We start from the raw sequence: 4,980 nt of genomic DNA, 5'->3' as shown, positions 1-4,980 counted from the left end.
TATGGCTCACCTCAGCCTCAACCAACTGGGCTCAAGCGATCCTTCCAAGTAGCTGGAACCACAAGCACACAACACCATGCCTGGCTAATATTTTGATTTATTGTAAAGACGCGGTCCTGCCAAGTTGCCCAGGTTGGTCTTGAACCTCTGAACTCAGGCAATCCTCTTGCCTCCACCTTCCAAAGTGCTAGGATTATAGGCATGAGCTATCTCACCTGGCTAATTTTTTTTATTTTTTGTAGAGATGAAGTCTTACTATATTGCCTAGGCTGGTCTCAAATTCCTGGGTTCAAGCAATCCTCTTGCCTTGGCCTCCCAAAGTGCTGAGATTATAGACATGAGCCACCATTCCCAGCCAAGAGTCTGGTTTGTGCTGCTTTGAATGGGTGTGGATATGGCCTGGCATCAGTAGTCTAGTGGAAAACCCTTACCATGGTCCCTGCCCAAGGGGAGGCAGTAAAGAGGTACAAATTGGACTCATTGAGACTTAGTATTTGGGAGCTAATTATCTCTGGCCCTATAGTCCCAGCTACCTGGGAGGCTGAGGCAAGAGGACTGCTTGAGTCCAGGAGTTCGAGACCAGCCTAGGCAACATAGTAAGACCACATGTCTAAATTTTTTTTTTTTAATTAGTTAGGTGCGTTGGCTCATGCCTGTAGTCCCAGCTACTCAGGAGACTGCAGTGGGAGGATTGCTTGAGGCCAGGAGTTCAAGATCAGCCTGGACAACATAGCGAGAACCCATCTGTACAATAAAGAAAATTAGCCAGGCATGGAAGCACAAGATTGTAGTCCCAGCCACTGGGGAGGCTGAGGTGGGAAGATCACTTGAGCCCAGGATATCAAGGCTACAGATTGCACCGCTGCACTCCAGTCTGACAGAGCAAGACCCTGTCTAAAAAACAAACAAACAAACAACAAACAACGAATGGGGAAACAGGTGAGGAGATCAGCAGTGACCCTGTCTTTCTTTCTTCCACCTGTCCCTACTGCGTCATGCTTTGCTCCCCCCTCCCTGCGGGGCCCCAGCTGGCTCTGGAGGAATTTTCCAATCAGATGAGGCACTGAGCTCAGTGGAGATGAGCAGCTGGGGCCTTGAGAGGGAAAGAAAGACCTAGAATGCAGCTTCATAACTTCCCAGGGATACCTTGTGTGGGCGGAGTGGACCCTCTGGAAGGAATGATTATTTGGAGAGCTCTGGACAAGGGACAGGGAGGGGTAGGGGTGGGAAGAACCAGACATCCTTCGTTGCTTGTTCCGGGGACCCTAAAGGAACAGAAATTCAACCCATAGGGTTGGGGTGATCCCAGCGTGCGGCCTGTTCAAGTGGTAACCCAGGAAAATTGAAGGCAGCTTACATAGGGGGCTTGCGGCTTGGTAGGACAGCCTGGCTGAAGGGTACTCCTGAAATGAGATGCATCCAATGTGGTGGGACTGACACCAATACCCTGAAGCATGAAAGTTAAAAACACAGAAAACAGCTTCTCCCCAGTGGCATCAGGAGTCTGTTTCATTGTCAAGTGGGGGTAAGCTGGAAGATCTTTCTTCCAGAGGAATGTGTGGCAGTACAACAACTCGGTGGAGGAAATGTTGCAGGTGCCGGGGAAGGAGGTGACGGAGGGGTGGCATTTCTGATGGGAGGCTGCTAGGGGTTTGTGTGCTGAGTGTCACCAGCAGAAGCATAGCTGGCATGGGGGATGGCTGTTAGGGAAAGGGGTTGTGATAATATAGAAAAATTATCTAATGACACTTCTATTTTGAAAAAAAAATTTTATTTTAAAGATGTGGGGTACAATTCAGGGTTAGGTATACAAATGTTCATTAAGCAGGTATCCTTGTGGATGAGGTGTGCCCCCCAGCCCGGCAGTTTCCCACTCTTAAAGCACGGTAAGGCAGACTTTATTCAGGACCATGGAGATAGGTGTAGGGACCACAGCAACAGGGCCCAACAGGGGGAGAGAGACTGGGCTCAGCTCCAAATAGAGCATGGGCAAGTGGGAATTTATAGCCAGTGAGTGGAGGGGTGGGTGTCAGCAAATGAAAATTACTAAGAGAAAACACCAAGGGTAAGTCGGGGATTCTGGCTCAACTGACCTGACGGGATTCTTGCTGAAGACAAGCAAGGGTGATCTGACATCTCTTGGAGGATGGTGGGGGATGAGAAACCTGATCAGATCTCAAGGGTGATCAGATATCAGGGGAGATTTTTGCTAAACTGACTTAGCAGGGTTCTTTGTGAAAACTGAATTTTACCAAGAAGTGCCCAGATGGACCTAGCAGAAGATTCAGAAGCCTGACTGAAGTTTGGTCAAGCAAAGAATCTTTGTCAGTACCCTGAGAATGCATTTCCCAGAAAATGGACCTCTCCCTCCCTCCCTGCCTTCTTCCTTTCTACCTTTCTTCCTCCTTCCTCCCTCCTTTCCTTCCTATTATTTTTATCAGACAAAATACTTTAGTTTTAAAAATCAATAACACAGTGGGACACGGTGGCTCCCACCTGTAATCCCAGCAGTCTGGGAGACTGAGGCAGGAGTTCAAGACCAGGCTGGGCAACATAGTGACATCTTGTCTCTACAAAAAATTTAAAAATTAGCCAGTATGTGGTGGTATATCTTATAGTCCCAGCTATTCGGGAGACTGAGGTGGAAGGATGGCCTGAGCACAGGAGGCTGAGGCTGTGGTGAGCTGTGATCATGCCACTGCGTCACTGCACTTCAACCTGGGCAACAGAGTGAGACCCTGACTCAAAAAAAAAAAAAATCAATAAGACTAAAAGGCTTGTAATAAAAATCAGCAACCTCCAATCCCACCCCTACTTCCAGCCCCCAGCCTGACTCCACAGAGGCAAGAATGTTCAATTCAACTCTTGATTATTCTGCGTTTTTGGTCATTCACATTCCTAAAGGCGATGTATAAACTGCCATCTCTTAATTTTTAAATTTTATACATTTTTGATTGATCTTCTTTTATGATAGATGAGGATTTTTCTCATACTCCACCCCTCCAGTTTTTGACAAAATCAAAACTCAGGTCTTTCCTGCGTCCCGGACTGGGTGTGCAGACTCAGAAGGTCTCAGGAGGCACGGAGGCCCACGGCGAGCCCCAGGCCAGCCTGAGCTGTTTGTCGTCCACCAGGGACTGCTCAGGGGTCTTGGTGTCACAGGAGTCACTGACGGTAAGGGGCGAGGGCCATGAAGGTATATTGAGCAGGCTGCGCATCAATTCCTAGCCTAATTCCAGAAAGACCACCCTTCAAACAGTCCAGATCCGGGGGAGTCCCTTATTGGACCAAGGACAGACCTTTCTCTCACAGATGGCCCCGGACAAATGAGAAGCTAAGAAAAGAAATGGGGACTGCACCATCTGGTTGTTTCAATATTGAAAATATTGATGATTCTCTCAGAGAAATGACACAAATGGATGTGACCTTGTTTGAGATGAATCAGTCGAATTCCAAAGAAGAAGACAGCTCAAAAGAGCATTCACAAGACAGTGTAGAGGAGAACAGTTCAGAATCAGAGGACGAGGATGACAACATCCCTCTTGTGGTCACCATAGCGAACATGAAGTGCCTCCTTCTAAAGGTAGAAAAAGCAAGATCAAAGTTTTGGACAGTCTGGCAAGTAAGAAAGAAGAAAGAAAAAGGCCCCTGTCAAAGCAGTATTTACAATAATGACTAATTATTGTTGCTGTGTATTATGATTACATTTCCTTTCTTGTGTGATTTTTTGCTTTTGTTAAGTTTGCCATTGCCCTTCCCCTGCTATTTCTTTTCTGTGACCTTATAAACTCTCCCCAGATGCTCCACATCTCCTTTCCATGCAGTTCCAGTGGAGTTTCCTCCTGGGAGTTCTGCTCTGCGCACAGGTGCAAGATTTCTTATTTTTCAGTATCCACCTTTGTTTGCATGGGGAAGGTGCTTCCAAAGCTTCCTGAAAAAAGGGTCATGAGCAGTGAGCATTTCTAGTCCCGGCATGTCCAAAAATGTCTCCATTTGACCCTTACTCTTGAGAGTTTCATTGTGAAAAGAATTCTAGGTTGCGATTACTTCCTCCCTGAAATTGGAAGTAGTTTTTCCAATATCTTCTGATGTGACCGAGTCTGCTGCAATTCCGATTCCCAACTTCCCCATGGTTTCATCCCAAGGGCCTTCCTCTGCTGTTTCCTTGTGCCTGGCCTGGGTCTCTTTCCATTGCTCTGGGCACTCAGTGAGCCCCTTCAGTTTGGAAATTCATGTCCTTCCATTCAGAATTCTTCTTTTTAATTTTCTCTTTTCTCTCTTCTTGGATCTCATAGTAGTAGGATGTTGCAACTTTGTTTTTCTTTTTTTTTTTTATGTTTTATCTCTTGATTTCATTTTTTTTTTTCTTTTTCTCCAAGACAAGGCCTCACTCTATTGCCTAGTCTGGAGTGCAGTGGTGCTACTATCTCACCGCAGCTTCAAACTCCTGCGATGAAGCAATCCTCCTGCCTCAACCTTCCGAGTAGCTGGGAATACAGGTGTGTGCTACCATACCCAGCTAATTTAAAACAATTTTTTGTACAGTGTCTTACTATGTTGCTCAAGTTGGTCTTAAACTCCTAGAGTCCTCTTACCTCAGCCTCCCAAAGCACTGGGATTACTGGTGTGAGCCACTGTGCCTGGCTGTTATAGCTTGATTTATTTTTGTTCCACCTTCAAGGAGGTTTCCTTAACTTGTGTTCCAATTCTTTTACTTTCTTTTTTTTTTTTTTTTTGAGTTGGAGTCTCACTCTGTCACCTAGACTGTAGTGCAGTGGCCTCTCCCGGCCACTACAGCCTCGGCCTGCTGGGCTCCGGCAATCCTTCCGCCTCAGCCTTCCAAGTAGCTGGAACTACAGGCGCGCGCTACCACGCCCGGCTGACTTTTGATTTATTGTAGAGATGAGGTCTCTCCAGGTTGCCCAGGCAGGTCTCGAACCCATGGGCTCAGGCAATCCACTCACCTCAGCCTCCCAAAGG

General features: G+C 46.8%; 1 pseudogene; it reads left to right on the top strand.

The window, feature by feature from the left end:
- The first annotated feature begins 927 nt into the window (after window positions 1–927).
- On the top strand, window positions 928–3,672 carry LOC103269097 (annotated as a pseudogene).
- Window positions 3,673–4,980: the final 1,308 nt, after the last annotated feature.

The sequence above is a fragment of the Carlito syrichta genome, unplaced genomic scaffold, assembly GCF_000164805.1.
Source record: "Carlito syrichta isolate Samal-C Ts95f unplaced genomic scaffold, Tarsius_syrichta-2.0.1 Scaffold309080, whole genome shotgun sequence".
Lineage (NCBI taxonomy): Eukaryota > Metazoa > Chordata > Mammalia > Primates > Tarsiidae > Carlito > Carlito syrichta.
This window is presented reverse-complemented; position numbering and strand designations above follow the sequence as displayed.